The sequence below is a fragment of the Lutjanus erythropterus genome, chromosome 2, assembly GCF_056507025.1.
Source record: "Lutjanus erythropterus isolate fLutEry1 chromosome 2, fLutEry1.hap2, whole genome shotgun sequence".
NCBI lineage: Eukaryota > Metazoa > Chordata > Actinopteri > Lutjaniformes > Lutjanidae > Lutjanus > Lutjanus erythropterus.
In genome coordinates this window covers 5,673,057-5,683,562 of record NC_139318.1, presented here as the reverse complement: position 1 = coordinate 5,683,562, position 10,506 = coordinate 5,673,057, and positions in this window count along the sequence as shown.

The following is a 10,506-nucleotide window of genomic DNA, read 5'->3' as shown; positions in this document are numbered from 1 at the left end:
ACACTTTTTGATGATTTCATTTTGCACCCAGTTATTAATGTGAAAGCCCTTGACATTAAAATGAACCATTTATTGTAACGATTGGTTAGAAATAAAGTTATTTGCCATTTTAAGTTACTATGTCCTTATTGACTGTTTAAATAGTTTGCTTACAGTGATGAAGTATTCTCCTAACGGTGTTCATGTTGGGTCTTTTCATACATGACAACATGAAAATTTTAATAATTGTACAGTAATTTGACAAGTGTTTGAACCAGTCAATCAAAGTGAGAATATAATATAATAATAATAATATAAAAATCCTCCACTTATAGTGACTAACTTGACCAGGACAGACATGATCACTGATAGAAGTTTCCACTGCATTTGCAAATAATATGTATATAAATACATCAGAGTATCCATATGCTGAACACAAGCTCTGTAATAATAAAGTAAATAACAAAATAATGTAACTGATGGTGAGAATGACAACACATTTTATTGCATTATGTGTTACTGTAGCTGTTTCCTCAATACACTGATTTGCCTATTATTCAACTCAAAATACATGAATATACTAAAGCATATCATCTGTCACTGAAAACATACATTAAATGATACATTGTTTGTGTGTGTGTGTGTGTGTGTGTGTGTGTGTGTGTGTGTGTGTGTGTGTGTGTGTGTGTGTGCATGCATGTGTGTAAATCTACCATATATGGACATAGAACACTGACATTCCACAAGTACAATTGTTGAGTTCTGTTCCATTATGACAAGTCGTGTTCCCCAGTCAGTGACTTTACTAACTGAGCAGAGCCAGAGGACAGATCGACTCTGACCTTCACCCAGAAAACCACAGGACAGAAAAACTACAAGGCTGAATGGACCTGGCTGACCGAAGCAGTCCACCTGCAGGACGGATCAACAGCCTGCTCCAGAGGAAACAGAGGAGAAGCGCCCACTCTTCATTTTGTCTACCAACACGTCGATGATAAGTATTGACTGATCACCTTTGACTAAACTTGTGACAGGTGTATTTGGGACCCAAAAGCAGCATTCTGGAAATCTGGGACAGTTGGTAATGACCTGGAGTTGGGCTGATGAGGTGGGAATGGCTGGCAGGTAGAGTGGAAAATTACTGAGGCAGAGGGGACAGGAGGGAAACTGGGAGAATGGAGCTGTGACACAACTGTGACAACAACATAACTGGAAAAATTGTTACGTTCTGAGCTAGACCTGGACCCCGGATGCAGAGACTGGGACGGAGTAAGTGTTCAAAAGGTTTATTCTCCCACACACAGGACAAAAAGACAACAAAAAGCGAGGGCAGGTGCAGGCAGTGGTCGGCCGGCTGGCGAAGCAGGAACAGGCTGAGCAGGCGACAGCCCTGGAGCACGAGGGCTGCATAAACAACTGGACGGCACGCAGGTGCTGCACAAAAACACAGAAGAATTAGCATCTCAAAAAACACTAGTAATCCACAGGAGTGCAAGAGAAAAGCTGTGCTGCTTTACCAACTGGAACGGTATAATCCGACGCAGGAGTGGCATCTTGACCAGGCTTATATTGCAGGTGAATGAGTAGATGAGCGCCAGGTGTGTCTCGTAGAGATGAGCCAGCCAATCACTGCTGCTGCTGCGCACACACACTGCCCTGGAGAGAAACAAGGAGGGGGAAGGAGAGACAAGGAGGAAACACAAGGCATGCCACAAACCAAAAAATCCTACAACCATGACAGTACCCCCCCCTCAACGGACACCACCCGGCGGCCTGCCAGGCTTGTCCGGAAAGTCCTGGTAAAAGTCATTAATAAGATTTGGGTCCAAAATCAATGAACGGGACACCCAAGACCGTTCCTCCAGGCCCTCCCAGTCCACCAAGAACTGATATCCCCGGTCCCGTCTGCGGACATCCAGCTGCCGCCGGACAGTGAAGGCAGGGTGGTCGTCAATTAGCCGGGGGGGTGGAGGGGGTTCAGCCAAAACACTGGTGGACACAGGTTTTAACAGAGAGACGTGAAAAGCCGGGTGAACATTCAAAGAAGCAGGTAACTTGAGTCTCATTACACAAGGGTTTATTACCTTTTCAATTTCAAAGGGTCCGATGTACCTGGGGGCTAGCTTCCTGCTTTCTGTCTGCAGGGGTCACGTGAGGAGAGCCAAACCTTTTGTCCTGGCTGATAGTGGGGGGCAGGAGTGCGACGTCTGTCCGCTAACTGCTGGTTGTGGGCAGCAGTCCGTGTGAGAGCACCCCTAGCCTCTCGCCAGACCCGACGGACCCGCCTGAGGTGATCCCAGACAGAAGGGACTGCCACTTCAGTCTCCTGGATGGGGAAGAGGGGAGGTTGGAAACCCATGGAGGCCATGAAAGGGGACATACTTGAGCAGAGCTGACCAGGGAGTTGTGGGCATATTCCACCCAGGGAAGGTGGGTGGACCATGAGGCAGGATGTCTCGAAGTGACACACCGTAGAGCCGACTCGAGGTCCTGGTTGGCCCACTCCGTCTGGCCGTTAGTCTGCGGATGGTACCCAGACGACAGACTGGCCGATGCCCCCAGAGCCTGGCAAAAGGCTCTCCAGACCTGGGAGGAGAACTGCGGGACCCGGTCTGAGACGATGTCCTGCGGGATTCCATGGAGTCTGAACACGTGTTGGATGAGGAGGTTGGCAGTTTCTAGAGCTGAGGGGAGTTTAAGCAGAGGAACAAAATGCACTGCTTTGAAAAAACGATCTACTATGGTCAGTATTACTGTATTACCCTCTGAAGGTGGAAGTCCAGTGACGATGTCCACAGCAATGTGAGACCATGGACGATGAGGGATGGGCAAGGGGCGTAGGAGGCCAGCAGGAGTCTGGTGGGAGGATTTGCTGCAGGCGCAGACGGAGACGAACTCCTTGGTGTCAGCAGCCGTGGTTGGCCACCAAAAGCTGCGCTGGAGCAGGGAGAGGGTTCCACAGGAGGGGTGAACTGTCGGGACAAGGCGTCGGGCTTAATGTTCCTGGACCCGGGGCGGTAGGTGAGGGAGAACTGGAACCGGCCCAGAAACAAAGCCTATTGAGCCTGCCGGGAGTTTAGACGTCGGGCCGACTGTAGGTAGGATAGGTTTTTGTGGTCAGTCCAAACCACGAAGGGGTGTGTGGAGCCCTTCAGCCAATGCCTCCACTCTTGGAGGGCTAGGACCACAGCCAGCAGCTCTCTGTTGCCAACGTCGTAATTCCTCCCTGCCGGGGAGAGACAGCGAGAGAAAAAGGTGTTGACTTCCACCACAAACTGGAGAGAGGGGTCTGGGTGGGAGAGCACAGGAGCAGAGGTGAATAGACACTTTAAACGGTTGAATGCGGCGTCCGCTGCCTGGGACCACACAAAAGGGTGTTTACTAGAGGTGAGCTGAGTGAGTGGCGCTGCTACTTGGCTATAGTTCCGAATTAACCTTCTGTAAAAATTTGCGAAACCCAAAAATCTCTGGAGGTGTTTTCTGGTGGCAGGGACAGGCCACTCGCTCACCGCTCAAACCTTGGCGGGGTCCACCCTCAGCTGTTCTTTCTCCACCACAAAACCCAGAAAGCTGATGGAAGGAACATGAAACTCACATTTCTCTGCTTTCACAAAGAGTCTGTTCTCTAACCGTTTTCCACTCATCCCCCTCCTTGATTCTAATGAGGTGATAGGCGTTACGGAGGTCTAATTTAGAGAGAATTGTGGACTAATGCAGAGGACCAAAGGCGGAATCTATCAGAGGGAGTGGGTATTTATTTTTTACAGTGATGTTGTGTATCCCCCTGAAGTCAATGCAGGGGCGCAAGGTTTTATCCTTCTTCTCCACGAAGAAAAACCCTGCGCCCACTGGGGAGGAGGATGGGCGGATGACGCCTGCCGCTAGTGAGTCTGTGATGTATTGTACTATGGACTCCTTCTCTGGCTTGGACAGATTGCACTGCACAAAAACGCAGAAGAGTTAGCGTCTCAAAAAACACTAGTAATCCACAGGAGCGCACGAGAAAAGCTGTGCTGCTTTACCAACTGGAACGGTATAATCCGGCGCAGGAGCGGCATCTTCACCAGGCTTATATTGCAGGTGAATGAGTAGATGAGCGCCAGGTGTGTCTCGTAGAGATGAGCCAGCCAATCACTGCCGCTGCTGCGCACACACACTGCCCTGGAGAGAAACAAGGAGGGGGAAGGAGAGACAGGGAGAAAACACAAGGCATGCCACAAACCAAAAAATCCTACAACCATGACAAAAATATTGACAGCAAAATTTATAGCAACGAGAAAAAAATTTTCTGGAATAGACAAAGTTAGATGTCTGCAGGTAAATCTTATTTATGTGAGTTGATTGTGTTGCTAACTTTTTATTTGTTAATTCCCTTTTAAGAATAAATTTATTGTTAAGTTTAGTTTAAAGTTGTTTGTGCATTCAGGATTAAGTTTCCCTTCTCCGTTGACATACTGTTAAAATTAACAGAGCCGATATATGTATATATGTATATGTTTATTTAAGGCTGTATGTACTTTCATTGATTCGTATTAGACCCTCAGGCCTAAACCCTTAAAGGCAGCTGCAGGATAACTAGGTTAAGAGGTTAAGTGCCCTCCTTCCCTTTTGAGAGGTCTTTCTAATTCTGTATATAACATATTGGACCTCAGTCCGTTTAGGAGACATTATATATATATATATATTTTTATTATTTATTTTTTTTTTGTTTGTTTTGTTTTGTTTTTTCATTTTATTATTTAAGAATCTGAGTATTTCTTCCACCACTGGTAATAACCCTTCATAATATTTTAATGTGAAGTCCAAACTGTACCACTTTAGTCAAGGAAAATATTCACATCACATTTATAATGGTGTCGTGACAGCTAATGTCAAAACCAACCACATATGACAGTTTAATGTAATGTACCACATAAAGCTAAAGACTTTCATTAAGGTTGTTAATTAGGGTTACTATGACATGTTTATGACACATTATGTTGTCTTGGTTAATGTCAAGTCGTCATGACAAAGACATACTATATATATTTGATAAACTAATTATTTTATATTATACAAACTAATGATAAAATAACATAAAACGTAGGATTACTAATAACTGGTAATTATTAGTTGATAATTTTAGTGTTTGTTACCAGTAAAATAACTTTTAATTTAAGTTTAATTAACTATCAGTTTACTGTTATTTTCGATGTCAATTAATCAGTCGATTATTTTCTCGATTAATCAGTTAATTAATCCTGTCACAATCTTATTTTACATCCATGTGCTGCACATGTTTGGACCCATTTCTCAAGTCATTCCTTTTAAGCTTATCTTCATTATCTGTCAGTCATTTTCTCCATTAATCCATTACTTGTTTGGTCCATGAAATGGTTAAAACTATTGATCAGTGTTTCCCAAAGCCAAAAGCCAAATGTCTTGATTTGTCCAAAACTGTTACATTTTTTTAAATTTTGAGTAAACTCAAGCTGGGAACAAGTAAATTACATAACGTTAAATAACGATAGTGAAACTGTTGAAATAAATGTAACATGAAAACATAAAACATGTGTTTTAGATCAATGAGATGTTCACACTTTGAGATAATATCATAAAAAAGAAAATATGCAACATGTTGCCAACATTAAATTGCATGTACATGACACAGGAGTTTTCTACCTGGAAGTTATTTCTTGCTAACATTGTGATTTGTGCTACACACTAATAAAACGTATTCATGAATATTATTATATGAGTTGAGATTAAAAGGTTTCTGTTCTTAAATAAATTGTAGTTGTATTAGCTGATTGTTGAAATTGTACCATGTATACTATGATGTGGTATAATAAACTGTGCTACATATCATGGAGTAGTATACAATGGCAGCACCATGGTGGTTCTGGCAGTAGGTACTGTGGAACCTCAGTATCATTGTAGTAGAGCGTTAGATACCCCGGCATCTTATATGTGCGTGTGAGTGTTACGTCTGTAAGCAGTTCTTTGACCTCTCACCTCAAGATATCTGAATGAAAACAGATTCTACAGGGACCCAAGATTCTCCCCTTTTTTCAGGCTACCCCCTTTATATTAATCCCATGACTTCTGGGGGCAAAAAACATGCAGTTATTTGCATGGTATAAATGTGTTATTTTCACCTGTTCTAAAAATGCTGTTTTTGAAAATTCCTGCATACTGAGGTCCCTAAACATTATTGGAAGTGCATAAATTGGGTATGAATGGAAAGGTTAGAGTCTTGTGGCTGGAATGAGAGAAATTATGTGATGATGTTGGTCCCCATCGTTGCCATTTCATTACAGTGATACTGGTTTGTTGGAATTATATTGAGTTACTTGGGGCAATCAAATCAGCTCCATGCCAAAACATTAACCTTCTGAAAAGCCATAACCTTTACCAGGACATGCAGCCTCCAACAACAACATCAAGGGTAAATTATTCAGAATTTCACGTTTTGTGAGTTTCTCCAAAAATATAGATTACCTACAGCCAGTAAAGTTTGCGTATTTATTGTAGGGCCTGACCAATATTTGATTTTTTTTTTTTTTTTGCTGATGCTGATACTGATATTAGGGAGTATCAATTATGTATCAATTTATATACTCTTTATGCAGAATACACAGAACATGGAATATATACATAAATACACATTTTTTGCAATGATCACATATTCTTAACACTTGTGACACATATGTCATTGAGGGAGGGATATTTTACAGTTTAACAATCAACTTTATCATTCAAAATGATATCAGGGCACTGATATATTTAATACTAATAAATAAAAAAAACACACAAATAGAGCAAAGTACATATCAAACCTGGATTAAGAAAAAGGGTCACATATACATAAAATGCTGCCTATAAAGCAAACAAATAAACACAATCTGCATTTAAATCTGTTAAAAAAAAAGTTTTCAGACACAATATATGCTGTCATAGACAAATATCGGTGCAATATATCAGTTGACTGATATATTGGTCGGGCTAGTTTGTAGTTCATATAGTTAGGTGAACCCAGGATGCTTGCTTACAATATCATTACACTATCATATACATCCTTGTACCTTGTGTGTATCTTAAAGAAAACTGAAGCTATACTGTATAAAACTTTGCAAATCTCCACTGGTTACATCTGGCAGTTGTGGTGACATTGCAGTAGGTGCTTCACCATTTATTGCCTGACTCAGATGTGCACTAAGCGACCTCTAGTTTTCATTTTAATATTGAATGGCAAACAATTTCATAAGTGTTGTTTTATAATATATAATATTAAATACTGCAGAGCACTATTAAATGTTTGTTGTCAGCTACTGTTTACAAAGTCAATAACGAAGGCAGAGATTTTTCCACAACAACTTATGCTTCTCTATACAACTACCTAGAACTAATGCTTTAGTAAATGAAATTAACATTAATAAGGTTTTTATGAAGGTTGCATTATAAGGAAGTGGAAGCAGTGTTATAAATATATGGAGGAAGGCAGAGATAATAGATAATGAGAATGTTTAAGTATTAGTTCTCTCTCTGTGACTGTCTCTTATGAATCTGCCGATTTCATGTTGACAGAGTTAGTTGGAAGCCACATCGTTAAGAGACGCGAATAGAAAAGTGTAACAAGTGAGCTCTCTGTGAGACACTTGGATAATGTTGTTGAGTTCTCAGTGACAGAGGCTCGGTGTTACTCTAACCAAGGCTGTTTGGCCAGCTGCCTTTTGAGAGCGTCACTCTATTGAGGCAAAGTTTAGCTGAGGAATGTTTTGTGCCGATTATTCCCGGAGTTAAGACCTTTTCTGTTGCTCAGATTGAAATCCTTCTTGACATCATCCCCTCGCAATTGTAAAGCCCCCCTCCCAGCTCTCGTCCCATTTGCCATTTCCACAAAATAAATAGCATCCAAATTTTATCTGGGTTTTGCATGGTTACCATTTTGTTAATGGGCAGTCTGGCCTCTCGATGAGACAAGGAGCATTTTTGGGGGGCACAGTGTGGTTGTTGTAGCAACGTTTTTGAGGAGTGAATGAAGCAGATGTCAGAGTAATCCATCAGCCGGCAGCTCCACACTCCCACTGCTCACTGAGGCACACACTGCTGTGACACCCTCTGCACCACAGCCTTCAATCTCACCTACTTCACCCTCATCAGCCCCTAGTAATGAAAAATGTGCATTAAAGTTCAAGTTATTAACCACCCAGGCAAATTTGAATGATTAAAAAAAACACTGAGTATATATAATTAGATCAGCATCATGAAAAAATGAGCCGTTTTCTCTGTCCGCTCTGCTGTCTCAGTGTCAAACACCACTACGAACTGAAAACCACCTGAAACATGGACGCTCTGTCCAGCAGCTTTATTAGACATGTCCAGACATTTTTAAGCCACCAGAGCCAGAGGACAGTGACAGGATGGTATTATTTTTCTTCTGTGTTGGATTGCTGGAACTGAAGTGAGCTGAAGTGAACTGCTGACCTGATTTGGACAGAGAGTCGCTGAAGGTACGTTTTTAGCTGACCATTTGGGAAAGGGGTTGGTGTCGTTCGTGGCCCTTATATAGTGTTGGGGGACCATGGCTCTGGCACGTCACCTTGCCATGTCTCAGGTCCGCCCAAAACAGACAATGTAACGGTCTAACTCCACAATTCAGTACTACATTGTTCAAAATCTTCTCACATGTTTTCAGCAACTATTTTAATAATAGTCTAATATGCATAAAGTATTTAGAAGAAAAACCCTTTAAATAAACTTGACCCCCTTCTGTTAATTCTGAGAAAACATTTATTAACCAAAGGCAGTGTGATTTTACATGAAACAGGACAACAATGACCTCTGATTTAAGAGCACTACAGCAGTTGGGTGACATAATTTCATCAGTTCAATCACATAAAAGAACCAACATGAATTGCATCAGTATTGACTGACATCTCATTAGACACTCTCTTTATAATAACCAAACAATAGAGCTGCATGGTTTCTGCAACACTACTGTGAAGATGGAATGTTACAGTTCATCAACCTGTCGTCTATGTCAAAGAACGTCTGAGTGTTTTATACTGAAGTATCAGGACTGGGTATCAAACCTTTACTTATTGAGTATCAGCTGAAATGTGTATGTAAAACCAAGATTCAAAAACTGTAGAATCAGAAGCTGGAATTGAATGCATTGTCTGGATACGTGATCATGATCTAAATCAAAACTTTAATCTTCTTTAATTCATTATATCTTTTGTTTTTTATTGATACAGGAACTCAGGTATACCTTAAGCAATATCAAAAAATGATAAGGGCCAACCATGAACCTGAACCTGTTTTGTTGCATGGCATTCCCCATCTATATCTCAACTACTTTCCTGTCGTCTCTCAGATAAACAGCATAAAAAGCCAAAAAATATTTAGATATGAAATAATACCCAGTCCTTGTTAGTGTTAGTGACAGATAGACAAAAAGCACAAACTGCATATTTGTGGATTGCTGATTAACCTTATAGAGAGCCAAAGTGAAATAATAACTCCCAGATTCTCATCACATTTTTAACACAAATGACTAAAGATCCAGCCGTGGAACCAGTGATATGCGGTCAGGGTAGGCAGTGCCTCAAGTTGTCTCAGGATTACACAAACTCCAGTAAAGATAGTCAGAATAGTTGTTTTAAAGGTAAAGTATGCTTCTTTTGCCACAGCTTTTTCCTGAAAACCACCTTTAAGACAGAGTGCGTATGATCACCTGCCACAAGTTGCCGTGAAAGAGCTAATTGGTTAGTTTGTTACACGTCATGTAGCGATGGCTACCAAGTTTGAAAGATCAGAAGCATCTATCAAAAGGACATAATGACACCACCTGGATACTATCTACAGTTATCTACCATAAAGGCTTTTTTTTTTTCAATAATTTGAGTGGAATTTCCTGGCTAACTTTTTAGCACGGCTAGCTGAACGGTGGCAGTCATTGATACTTCCTACTAAAAAAGATTTTTTATATTGTCTTACGCAGAAAAATGGTCGCGACTGTGAAACCACCCATGTCAACCCATGTCAAGCTACCTTTGTTAAAGATTGCCAGATAAAATAATAGCGGACAGAAGGGGCAGAATGACGCAGATGTTTTTTAGACAGCAGAGATTACAGGCAAAAAGATGAAAGGATTACAAAAGGACCATGGGTGGATATTATCAGCAAGGGAGAAACCAACTGTTATGCCGATATATTACTGGTAATATTTACCAGTAGCGTACTGCACTTTAAATATTAGCTGTAGTTTTTGTATGCTAAAAAATTAATCACACAAATTAAAAGGTTCACAATTTAATGGCAAATTCCATAGTAGGTACTAGTGTATCTTACGGTAACCATTTTTAGAGAGGTAAAACAAGTGATAGCACTGAGTCATACAAGCTAACATTTGCGGAGCAGCAGCTAGCCTTGAGGTGACATCAGGACTTTGGCTCTCTATAGGCAGCAAGGCAAGGTGAGATAATGTTTCCTGAAATGGGTTACAAATCACAATACTGCATATTTCATTATAGCCTTATTATA